Genomic DNA, 13,881 nt, shown 5'->3' with positions numbered 1-13,881 from the left:
CTAACAGTTAGCATATGTGAAGTGCCAAGTCATATGACTATGAGGGGTTTGGCTGCAAAATTGGCCAAATAAGTTAGCATGCTAATGTTAGTAGACTAGAATGCTAAAATTAGAATGCTAACAGTTAGGATGTGTCAAGTACCAAGTCATATGACTATGAGGTGTTTGGCTGCAAAATTGGCCAATTAAGTTAGCATGATTATGCTAGTAAGCTAGAATGGTAATGTTAGCATGCTAACAGTTAGCATGTGTCAAGTACCAAGTCATATGACTATGAGGTGTTTGGCTGCAAAATTGGCCAAATAAGTTAGCATGCTAATGCTAGTAAGCTACAATGCTAACGTTAACATGCTAACAGTTAGCATGTGTCAAGTACCAACTCATATGACTATGAGGGGTTTGGCTGCAAAATTGGCCAAAGAAGTTAGCATGCTAATATTAGTAAGCTAGAATGCTAATGTTAGCATGCTAACAGTTAGCATGTATGAAGTACCAAGTCATATGACTATGAGGTGTTCGGCTGCAAAATTGGCTAAAAAAGTTAGCACCCTTATGTGTGCATGATAGCATGCTAAAGGTTAGCACGTGTCAAGTACCAAGTCATATATGACTCTGAAGTGTTTGGCTGCGAAATTGGCTGAAAAATTTATCATGCTAATGTTAATAGGCTAGAAAGTTAATGTTAGCAGGCTAACAGTTAGGATGTGTCAAGTACCAAGTCTGAAGACTCTGAGGTGTTTGGCTGCAAAATTGGCTAAAAAAGTTAACACCCTTATGTTAGCATGACGGAATTCAAACAGTTAGCATGTGTCAAGTACCAATTCATTTATGACTGCAAGGTGTTTTGCTGCTGAACTGTCTGAAAAAGTTAGCATGCTAATGTTAGTAAGATTGAATGTTAACGTTAACAACCTAATTAACAGTTAGGATGTGTCAACTACCAAGTTGTATGACTGAGATGTTCGGCTGCCAAATTTGCTAAAAAATTTAGCATGCTAATGTTAATAAGCTAGGATTTTAACGTTAGCAGGCTCACAGTTAAGATGTGTCAAGTACCAAGTTATATGACTCGGAGGTGTTCAGCTAAAAAAAAAGTTAGCATGCTAATGTTAGTACGTTTGAATGTTAACATTTGCAGGCTAACAGTTAGGATGTGTCAAGTTCTGTGAAATATGACTGAGGTGTTTGGCTGCAAAATTGGCTAAAAAAAAGTTAGCACGCCAATGTTAGCATGTTAGCATTCGAACAGTTAAAATGTGTATAGTACTACGTTGTATGAGTCTTAGGCGTCCGGCTTCAACATTGGCTAAAAAAGTTAGCACGCTAACTGTTAGCATGCTAACATGCTAACAGTTAGCATGTGTCAAGTACCAAGTTATATAAGTGAGGTGTTCGGTCTGATTGTTTTAGTCTCGTTTAGCAACCAATACTACTGCAGTCTTGGTATTTTTACTTCATTCAGCTATTTTTATGCTTAAAAATACTTAATTTGGTGCAAAAATTACAAAGAATATGACAGAGCTAAGATATATTTATTGACACTTATTGACTGACCAATGGCTTTAGTATCCTAATGTTCAAAATAAATGTGGCCCCGCATGCTTTAATTTTTATTTATGCGGCCCTCGCTGAAGAAAGTTAGCAAAAAGGTGATGCGATGCTGCAAAAACGAGCTTCGATCAGCACAACGTCCTCCTGTAAGCGTTTCAAACGTTCCGCAGGCTTGGAGAAACCGCGCGTCTCCAAGTAACGCCATCCTTCCCCACGTCTATTTGCGACCCAAAGCACGGAGCTCGCACCAGCAGGGAGGCTCTCCGCAACCCGCCTCGGCATCATAGAAGTCTTGAGCGGGGGACACATTTATCTGACTCTGACTGTTTTGTGTCAATTTGGAAGAAAAGTGGAAGAAATGTATCACCGGGGTCATCTGTCAGGTTTCCATGCAGGGCTGGACTGGACATGTGACAGTTAGGTCTTCATACTGCCTGTTAGAACAGTGTTTTTCAACCACTGTGCAGATTATCTAATTTCACCTATTTGGGTTAAATAAAACCAGTAATTATAGTCTGCAAATGATGTGTTGTTGTTGAGTGTCAATGCTGTCTAGAGCTCGGCAGAGTAACCGTGTAATAATCTTCCATATCAGTAGGTGGCAGCCGGTAGCTAATTGCTTTGTAGATGTCGGAAACAGCGGGAGGCAGCGTGCAGGTAAAAAGGTGTCTCATGCTTAAACCAAAAATAAACAAAAGGTGAGTGCCCCTAAGAAAAGGCATCGAAGCTTAGGGAAGGCTACGCAGAACGAAACGAACCCTGAACTGGCTACAAAGTAAAGAAAAACGGAATGCTGGACGACAGCAAAGACTTACTGTGGAGCAAAGACGGCGTCCACAATGTACATCCGAACATGACATGACGATCAACAATGTCCCCACAAAGAAGGGTGAAAACGACTGAAATGTTCTTGATTGCGAAAACAAAGTAGATGCGGGAAATATTGCTCAAAGGAAGACATGAAACTGCTACAGGAAATTACCAAAATGAGAAAAAGCCACCAAATTAGGAGCGCGGGGCAAGAACTAAAACACGACACACAGGAAAACAGCAAAAAACTCCAAATAAGTCACGGGGTGATGTGACAGGTGGTGACAGTACACCTACCCCTAAAAAATATTGTTCTGTATATTGTACAGTATTTTGTATTTCTATAGTGTTTTGTATATTGTACAGGATTGCTTATTATTCTTATTTTTTTTTATTTCAATTGTTAGTTTTTTTCTTTATTGCCTGTTGTGTAATGTATTTTATTTTATTTTATTATTTATTTATTTTTTACCCCATATTTGTTCCCACTACCGCACCTTAAATTGGAGTCCTTAATCTCGTTATATGCAAATATAATGACAATAAAGTCCATTCTATTCTATCTATTCTATTCTACTTTGAGACAAGAACTATAGTGATGCGTGGTTGGTTATGGTTTAAAGTCATATCCAACAATTGCGACAGCGATTTTTTACTGTCAACTGAGTTTCGTTTTTTAATGATTTCTGTTGGTGGTGTGCCTCCGGATTTTTTCGACGCAAAAAATGTGCCTTGGCTCAAAAAAGGTTGAAAAACACTGTGTTAGAAGATGTTATTGTATTGCCAAACGTACAAAATATCGGCGACTCAACTGCCGATATTTTGGCACGGGGCCAAAGAAAGTTGTGAGTGCCAGCAAAAAAACAAGGTTAGAAACACTATTGAATTGAAGAAAGAACTCTTATGATGGCAGATTGATTACGTTCAGTTTGTCTTCTTTAAATGTAGGTTAAAACATTATTATAATGTGCGGACAATATAATGTTGTTGTGTAAGAGACAACATACAAGATACTTGATTTGCCATTTCACTGTGACGTGTCTAAGATTTCTAAATAAAGTTCCCTGACCCGGTTGAATATGTTCTACGCCCAAATAAAAAAAAAATGCTGTCTGGCTCTAATTCGGATAAAAAAGATGCATATATAAGTGATAAAATTCGGGGAATAGGAAAAAACGAAATAATTCAGAGAATAAGACGCATAGCAAAATGTGATATAATTCGGACAATAAGTGACACAAAAAAGTGATATAATTTGAAGACTAGGTAACACAAAGTGATGTAATTTGAAGACGAGGTAACAAAAAGTGATACATTTTGGACAATAAGTGACACAAAAAAAAAGAAATAATTTGAGGACGAGGTAACAAAACGTTTTGTAATTTGAAGACGAGGTAACAAAAACTGATGTAATTTGAAGACCAGGTAACGAAAAGTGATGTAATTTGAAAACTAGGTAAAAAAAAGTGATGTAATTTGAGGACTAGGTAACAAAAAGTGGTGTAATTTGAAGACGAGGTAACAAAAAGTGATGTAACTTAAAGACTTAAAAACTGATGTAATTTGGACAATAAGTGCCACAAAAAAATGATATAATTTGGACAATAAGTGACACAAAAAAATGATACAATTTGAAGACTGGGTAACAAAAAGTGATGTAATTTGAAGACTAGTTAACAAAAAGTGATGTAATTTGAAGACTAGTTAACAAAAAGTGATGTAATTTGAAGACTAGGTAACAAAAAATGATGTAATTTGGACAATAAGTGACACAAAAAAATTATACAATTTGAAGACTGGGTAACAAAAAGTGATGTAATTTGAAGACTAGTTAACAAAAAGTGATGTAATTTGAAGACTAGTTAACAAAAAATGATGTAACTTAAAGACTGGGTAACAAAAACTGATGTAATTTGGACAATAAGTGCCACAAAAAAATGATATAATTTGGACAATAAGTGACACAAAAAATGATACAATTTGAAGACTGGGTAACAAAAAGTGATGTAATTTGAAGACTAGTTAACAAAAAGTGATGTAATTTGAAGACTAGTTAACAAAAAGTGATGTAATTTGAAGACTAGGTAACAAAAAATGATGTAATTTGGACAATAAGTGACACAAAAAAATTATACAATTTGAAGACTGGGTAACAAAAAGTGATGTAATTTGAAGACTAGTTAACAAAAAGTGATGTAATTTGAAGACTAGTTAACAAAACGTGATGTAATTTGAAGACTAGGTAACAAAAAGTGATGTAATTTGGACAATAAGTGACACAAAAAATTATATATAATTTGAGGACTGGGTAGCAAAAAGTGATGTAATTTAAAGACAAGGTAACCAAAAGTGATGTAATTTGAAGATGAGGTAACAAAAAGTGATGTAATTAGGTAACAAAAAGTGATGTAATTTGGACAATAAGTGAAACAAAAAAAGTGATATAATTTGGACGATAAGTGACACAAAAAAGTTATATAATTTGAAGACTAGTTAACAAAAAGTGATGTAACTTGAAGACTAAGTAACAAAAAGTGATGCGATTTGAAAACTAGGTAACAAAAAGTGATGTAATTTGAAGACTAGGTAACAAAAACTGATATATTTTGGACAATAAGTGACACCAAAAAATATATATAATTTGAGGACTAGGTAACAAAAAGTTATGTAATTTAAAGACAAGGTAACAAAAAGTGATGTAATTTGAAGATGAGGTAACAAAAGGTGATGTAATTAGGTAACAAAAAGTGATGTAATTTGGACAATATGTGACACAAAAAAAGTGATATAATTTGGACAATAAGTGACACAAAAAAGTGATATTATAGGAAGACTAGGTAACAAAAAGTGATGTAATTTGAAGACTAGGTAACAAAAAGTGATGTGATTTGAAGACTAGGTAACAAAAAGTGATGTACTTTGGAGAATAAGTGACACAAAAATGTGATATAATTGGACAATAAATGACACAAAAAAGTGATATAATTTGAAGACTAGGTAACAAAAATGTATGTAATTTGAAGACTAGGTAACAAAAAGTGATGTAATTTGAAGACTAGATAACACAAATCGATGTAATTTGAAGACTAGGTAACAAAAAGTGATGTAATTGGCATAATAAAACGCGTGACAAAATGGGTCAACATACATGTTACAAAAAGGCATGTAATTAGAAAACCAAGATGCACAAGAGGAAGTGATATACACTACCGTTCAAAAGTTTGGGGTCACATTGAAATGTCCTTATTTTTGAAGGAAAAGCACTGTACTTTTCAATGAAGATAACTTTAAACTAATCTTAACTTTAAAGAAATACACTCTATACATTGCTAATGAGGTAAATGACTATTCTAGCTGCAAATGCCTGGTTTTTGGTGCAATATCTACATAGGTGTATAGAGGCCCATTTCCAGCAACTATCACTCCAGTGTTCTAATGGTACAATGTGTTTGCTCATTGGCTCAGAAGGCTAATTGATGATTAGAAAACCCTTGTGCAATCATGTTCACACATCTGAAAACAGTTTAGCTCATTACAGAAGCTACAAAACTGACCTTCCTTTGAGCAGATTGAGTTTCTGGAGCATCACATTTGTGGGGTCAATTAAACGCTCAAAATGGCCAGAAAAAGAGAACTTTCATCTGAAACTCTACAGTCTATTTTTGTTCTTAGAAATGAAGGCTATTCCACAAAATTGTTTGGGTGACCCCAAACTTTTGAACGGTAGTGTAATTCAGAGAACAAGACGCACAACAGGAAGTAAAATACAGTACTTCTGAGAATAAGACGCGTAACAAAAAGGTGTATAATGCGAATAATAAGACACACATCAAAAAGTGAAACATTTTAGATAATAAGACGCATAATAAAATGATAATTAACCTTCAGCCTTTGTCAGAGCTGTCGTTGCTTCTGGGTGGGACGTGTCTACATTTTCAAAATAAAGTTTCTCGATCCAGCCATGGATGGTGTCCCAGGTGTGTGGACGCAGATATGCCCCCCTCAACCTGGCCTGTCCGAGGGGCTGGTAACAGATATGGTTCAGGTCTGGGAACTTTTATTTTGAAAGTTTCTCAGCCTGGTCAGCTGCTTTCAGACACGTCACAGCAGGAATCAACAACAGCTCCGACAAATACTGAAGAGACAGACGAAACCTTCGGCCGGTAAGAGTTATATATTACTCCCCAAAAAATGTTTACCATGTAAATTGTAACATGTTGTTTAAAATAGTCCTGTTTACTTCCTGTAGTGCAGTGGTTCTTAACCTTGTTGGAGGTACTGAACCCCACCAGTATCATATGCGCATTCACCGAACCCGAAACGTAATCATAAAATGATGTCATTATATTAAAGAAATACTAATAAAGATATATTTTACAAACGGAAAGTTACAGGATTGTACACATAATCCCATGTTTACATCTCATTGTGCAACATGTGAATGTTTTAGTGCGAGCTAAATGTGATATCTGAAAGGGATGCACATTATTTCCAAAGCAGGACCCTCACCCAGATACATAATACTAGTACACAGCTCATGAAAAATAATATGTTATAGTCATTGTAAGTGGGCCGAAACACTTATATTAGAAAATATGCATTTGATTACAATAATAAAACATTTAACTTGTTATTTAGTCAGGTTTGGGACAGGTGTGCTGCAGGTGTGACCACAGTGCATGTGCACGTCTGACGTCGCTCACATGTATGCTCAAGGAGTTTTTGCGTTTGCTCACACATATGGAAAATTAGAGGGAACATTGTTTGGGGGTATCCATAATACGCAGACAGGGAGAAGTTTTTGTTTACACGATGAGTTGGGTGTGTCTTGACCTACGCGGCGGAGGCTCTGCCGAACCCCTGAGGCCGACTCACCGAACCCCTAGTGTTCGATCGAACCCAGGTTAAGAACCACTGCTGTAGTGACTGACTAAGCAGCAACCTGGTTGGGCCTGTATTAACCACGCCCTCTGCTGGTAGGAAAACACATCATTTTGCCTCTTTTGCTTCAAACCGGAGCGACGACACTACCCGGTTGACAAAATTCATCCTCACGACCAAGTCTCTTAGCTTACAGCGATTTTCACGCGGGGCATGTAATCTCCGAGCAATGCAGACGCATTCCCTTCATTTAGAGGAGAACGGTGTCAAGATGAGTCGCGGAGGGGGCCAAGGAGACTCTCTCTCTTATTGATTCCATTTAAGCCCCTCGCCTCTCTAATGGACGCTTAGGGAACGTGGCTGTTTGGAGGCAATTTTTTTTTTTTTTTTTTTTACGGACAGAAGACCAAAGAAGCCTCTCGGAATCAAACAATCGGGGGGGTAGAGTGTAGACAGTCCAGCAGAGATCACAGAAAGGACAAACTCTCACTTTTTTATTCAACTTCATTCCCAAAAAGGGCTTGGTAGGACTGGGAGGCACAGCTCTACAGTATAGGACGACAAAACACTGGCGGAAACAACAATAGGAACGTAAACATCGCAATAATACGCCCTAAAAAGTGGATGCGGATGTGAAACAGTACATTTAGCAAACGACACATTTCTACGAACCGTTACCCTAAACAGTACGATCATACTGTGTTCTGCTACCAAAAGGTGCGTTTCATGTGTTCACAATCAATGCAGGGGTTCTGCTCGTACAAAACAAGTTTATACTATTTATATTTTGTTGTTTATCACCAGTGAATAACATTGAAGTGAGATCACCAATGAGTTCATTAATTGTAGTTTGGGTCCATGAAGGTCTCATCTCGGACCGTACACACGTAGAAAAGTGAATTAATTCCGAGAATAAGACGCATAACAAAAAGTGATATCATTCGGAGAAAAGACGCGTAACTGAAAGTGAAATAATTCCGTGGATAAAACGCACAGCAATAAGTAATATAATGGGGATAATAAGACGTATAGTAAAACGTGATATAATTCGGAGAAAACGAAATATAGCAAAAGTTAAATAATTTGAAAGATAAAAAGTTGAGCAAAAAGTGACACAATCCGGAGAATAAAACACATCACAAAAAGCGACTTCATTTGGAGAATACAGTAAGAAGTATAGCAATTGTGATATAATTCGGACAGTAATAATTTTAGCGAAAAATGATATCATTCGAAGAATAAGACGCATAACAAAAAGTGATATCATTCGGAGAATAAGGCATAGGGCAAAAGTGATATACTTTGGACAATATGAAGTATAGCAGAAAGTCAAGTAATTCTCAGAATAAAATACACATAGAAAATAGTGATCTAATTCAGAGAATAAGACGCATAACAAAAAGTGATATCAAGCGGAGAATAAGACATAAAGCAAAAGTGATCTAATTTGGACAATAAGACACATAAAGAGTCATCATTCGGAGAATAAGACGCATAACAAAAAGTCATAATTCGGAGAATAAGACGTGTAACTGAAAGTGATATCATTTGGAGGATAAGAAGTAAAGTATAATAAGTGAAATCATACAGATAATAAGACACATAGCAAAATGTTATATTATTCGGAGATTTGGACTTGTGGCAAAAAGTGATTTAGTTTCAAGAATAAGAAGTATAGCAAAGAGTGATATCATTTGGAGAATAAGACATAAAGAGCAAAAGTGATATCGTTTGGACAATAAGGCGCATTACAAAAAGTCATAATTCGGAGAATAAGACACATAACAAAAAATATGAATTGAACACTAAGACGCGTAACAAAGTGATATAATTTGGAGAATAAGAAGTACAGTATAGTAACAAGTGAAATCATACAGATAAGACACAGAGCAAAATATGATATCATTTGGAGAATAAGAAGTATAGCAAAAAGAGATATCAATCGAAGAATAAAACGCATAACAAAAAGTGATATCATTTGGAGAATAAGCCATACAGAAAAAGTGATATCATTTGGACAATAAGACGCATAACAAAAAGTCATAATTCTGAGAATAAGACGTGTAACTGAAAGTGATATCATTCGGAGAATAATACACATATCAAAAAGTATGAATTGAATACTAAGATGCATAACTGAAAGTGATATCATTTGGAGAATAAGAAGTACAGTATAGTAACAAGTGAAATCATACGGATAATAAGACACACATCATTCGGAGAATTGGACATGTGGCAAAAAGTGATTTAGTTCAAAGGATAAGAAGTATAGCAAAAAGTGATATCATTCGGAGAATAAGACATGAAGCAAGAGAGATATCATTGGGACAAGAAGACGCATAACAAAAAGTGATATCATTCGAAAAATGAGACGCAGGACAAAAAGTGATATCAGTCGAAGAATAAGACATGAAGCAAAAGTGATATCATTCGGGCAATAAGATGCATGACAACAAGTCATAATTCGGAGAATAAGACACGTAACAAAAAGTATGAATTGAATATTAAGACGCATAACTGAAAGTGATATCATTAGGAGAATAACAAATACAGTATAGTGAAATATTACAGATAATAAGACACATAGCAAAACATGATATCGTTCGGAGAATTGGACGTGTGGCAAAAAGTGATTTAGTTCAGAAAATAAGAAGTATAGCAAAAAGTGATATCATTCGAAGAATAAGACATGAAGCAAAAGTGATATCATTCGGACAATAAGACGCATAACAACAAGTCATAATTCGGAGAATAAGACACGTAACAAAAAGTATGAATTGAATATTAAGACGCATAACTGAAAGTGATATCATTAGGAGAATAACAAATACAGTATAGTGAAATAATACAGATAATAAGACACATAGCAAAATATGATATCATTCGGAGAATTGGACGTGTGGCAAAAGGTGATTTAGTTCAGAAAATAAGAAGTATAGCAAAAAGTGATATCATTCGAAGAATAAGACATGAAGCAAAAGTGATATCATTCGGACAATAAGACGCATAACAACAAGTCATAATTCGGAGAATAAGACACGTAACAAAAAGTATGAATTGAATATTAAGACGCATAACTGAAAGTGATATCATTAGGAGAATAACAAATACAGTATAGTGAAATAATACAGATAATAAGACACATAGCAAAATATGATATCATTCGGAGAATTGGACGTGTGGCAAAAGGTGATTTAGTTCAGAAAATAAGAAGTATAGCAAAAAGTGACATCAGTCGAAGAATAAGACATGAAGCAAAAGTGATATCATTCGGACAATAAGACGTAAAACAAAAAGTCATAATTCGGAGAATAAGACACGTAACAAAAAGTATGAATTGAATATTAAGACGCATAACTGAAAGTGATATCATTAGGAGAATAACAAATACAGTATAGTGAAATAATACAGATAATAAAACACATAGCAAAATATGATATCATTCGGAGAATTGGACGTGTGGCAAAAGGTGATTTAGTTCAGAAAATAAGAAGTATAGCAAAAAGTGATATCAGTCGAAGAATAAGACTTGAAGCAAAATTGATATCATTCGGACAATAAGACGCATAACAACAAGTCATAATTCGGAGAATAAGACACGTAACAAAAAGTATGAATTGAATATTAAGACGCATAACTGAAAGTGATATCATTAGGAGAATAACAAATACAGTATAGTGAAATAATACAGATAATAAGACACATAGCAAAATATGATATCATTCGGAGAATTGGACTTGTGGCAAAAAGTGAATTCGTTCAGAAAATAAGAAGTATAGCAAAAAGTGATATAATTCGAAGAATAAGACATGAAGCAAAAGTGATATCATTCGGACAATAAGACGCATAACAACAAGTCATAATTCGGAGAATAAGACACGTAACAAAAAGTATGAATTGAATATTAAGACGCATAACTGAAAGTGATATTATTAGGAGAATAATAAGCACAGTTTAGTGAAACAATACAGATAATAAGACACAGCAAAACATGATATCATTCGGAGAATTGGACTTGTGGCAAAAGGTGATTTAGTTCAGAAAATAAGAAGTGATATTATCCGACAAACAGAATGCTAACCAAAATGTGACATCATTCGGACAATATGTTGCGTGACAAAAAGCGACGTAGGAGTAAGACGCCAAGATGCTGGTGCTGTGTGCACAGTGGCCCCACTGTGTGTGTGTGTGTGTGTGTGTGTGTGTGTGTGTGTGTGTGTGTGTGTGTGTGTGTGTGTGTGTGTGTGTGTGTGTGTGTGTGTGTGTGTGTGTGTGTGTGTGTGTGTGTGTGTGTGTGTGTGTGTGTGCAACTCCTGGCGTGGTCAATTTGCTTATTGCCAAGCAGGTGTTTTGCCGATAAGACCGCACTTTCGGACTTTAAAGTGACTCGCATCCCATTCGCCGAGAAGATTTCCTCTACTGGCTCGGAGTGATGCTTCTGATGCAACAACAACAACAACACACTACTTTGCCAGTGTGTGTGTGTGTGTGTGTGTGTGTGTGTGTGTGTGTGTGTGTGTGTGTGTGTATGTGTGTGTGTGTGTGTGTGTGTGTGTGTGTGTGTGTGTGTGTGTGTGTGTGTGTGTGTGTGTGTGTGTGTGTGTGTGTGTGTGTGTGTGTGTGTGTGTGTGTGTGTGTGTGTGTGTGTGCATTAGACGCAAGAGAGCGGATGTAAGGCGATGCAAAGTGCACACCGTGATAGAACAATTATTGTAAGTCAATGTGTCTCCGAGTTCTGGTAATTCTGACCCCGTGTCTCATCTAAATAAGACTCTGCCTGCTGCAGATAGAGGAGTTAGTGGTGTGTGTGTGTGTGTGTGTGTTTGTGTAGGGGGGGTGTGCATGGTTGCATGTGTGATCCCTTGTTTCTCTGCAAATCAGATTCCGCCAAGCCTCTCGGATTGTTGCCTCTAATCCCGGTGTCCACACGGCGGGGATGCTCAGAACCGATGGTAATATCGCCGGGGTGCAGAGTGGGCAGGCGAAGGGCTTTTTAATCCCCAGCCTGACACTGAGCGGCACACGGAGAGTCCGCAACTTCCGCAACAAACGTCCGCACTTGTGCCGGCCGCTCGGCGTCAAAGTGCCAGGAGCTCTCCCGTCAAGCCCCAAATGGGTCAAGCCAATCAATTCCCGGTGATGCTCTAAATCTCAATTAACTAGGAACGAGCCCCAACCATGCCCCGATTGCGGTCTTGAAGGAGACAAGACATGCACTGTACTCACCCTCAGCTCGGAAGCCCGTTTTTGTTTTTAATCCAAAGCGTCCAAACCTGGTCGTCCTCTACCGAGTCTCCACTCCGTTTAATTCCCACCCGCGTCCTGTCGTCCTCTCATGCTTCCACGCGCCCCCCCGCCCCCCGCTGGGAACACTTGGACCTCAGTGGACCAGGACTGTCACTCAGTGTGTATGCTCGCATGCATGCATGCATGCGTGTGTGTGTGTGTGTGTGTATGTGTGTGTGTGTGTGTGTGAGGAGAGGGCAGAAAGTGGCGTGCTGCATGTGCGCTCTGCAGACTGCCGACTGAGCGCAAAAGCAAGCGGGAGAGAAATGCATACATGTGTGTGTGTGTGAGAGAGAGAGAGAGAGAGACACACACACACACACACACACACACACACCATTTTCCTGCAAGAGGGTGAGGGAGGGAGGGAAGATAAGAGGCAACTAGAAAACTCCCCCCCCCCCCCCCCCCCCCCCCACACACACACACACACACATGCGCGCACGCACACACACGCCACCCCCAGTTGAGTTGATTTGCCCACAATGAACAGGCATGGGACACTTCATTAGGTACGGCCGTGTAAACAATGTGTTATTTACGAAGGAGAAAAATGAGCACAGCACCTTTACCTGGATCTGCACCAAAATGTGCCAGGTACCTCCCGGGGACCAATTAGCAGCCCCGCACACAAAATATCGTGTACATTGAGTCATTTTGGCACGACAAACATGTTTGTGGTAGTATTTTTTCATAGTGTTATATCCGACAGTGCCGCGTCATACTGGGAGCTGTTTCTAATGTTTTGACCCTAGTTGTAACTTAAAGGCCTACTGAAACCCACGACTACCGACCACGCAGTCTGATAGTTTATATATCAATGATGAAATCTTAACATTATAACACATGCCAATACGGCCGGGTTAACTTATAAAGTGACATTTTAAATTTGCCGCTAAACTTCCGGTTCGAAACGCCTCTGAGGATGACGTATGCGCGTGACGTAGACCGGCGAACACGGGTATGCCTTCCACATTGAAGCCAATACGAAAAAGCTCTGTTTTCATTTCATAATTCCACAGTATTCTGGACATCTGTGTTCGTGAATCTGTTGCAATCATGTTCATTGCATTATGGAGAAGGAAGCTGAGCAAGCAAAGAAGAAAGTTGTCGGTGCGAAATGGACGTATTTTTCGAACGTAGTCAGCAACAACAGTACACAGCCGGCGCTTCTTTGTTTACATTCCCGGAAGATGCAGTCAAGATGGAAGAACTCGGATAACAGAGACTCTAACCAGGAGGACTTTTGACTTCGATACACAGACGCCTGTAGAGAACTGGGACAACACAGACTCTTACCAGGATTACTTTGATTTGGATGACAAAGACGCAGACGTGCTACTGTGAGTATGC

The 13,881-nt window shown here is 37.9% G+C and overlaps 1 protein-coding gene across 1 annotated transcript in view; it reads right to left on the bottom strand.

The window, feature by feature from the left end:
- Positions 1–12,580, bottom strand: part of LOC133629857 (cadherin-12-like) — a 312,919-nt gene extending 300,339 nt beyond the window's left edge. Inside the window, exon 1 of the mRNA XM_062020904.1 lies at positions 12,469–12,580. The gene's annotated coding sequence lies outside the window, so the exon portion shown is untranslated. The remainder of the gene's footprint in view (positions 1–12,468) is intronic.
- Between the last annotated feature and the right edge of the window lie 1,301 nt (positions 12,581–13,881).

The sequence above is a fragment of the Entelurus aequoreus genome, linkage group LG15 (assembly GCF_033978785.1).
Source record: "Entelurus aequoreus isolate RoL-2023_Sb linkage group LG15, RoL_Eaeq_v1.1, whole genome shotgun sequence".
NCBI classification, from domain to species: Eukaryota; Metazoa; Chordata; class Actinopteri; order Syngnathiformes; family Syngnathidae; genus Entelurus; species Entelurus aequoreus.
This window is presented reverse-complemented; position numbering and strand designations above follow the sequence as displayed.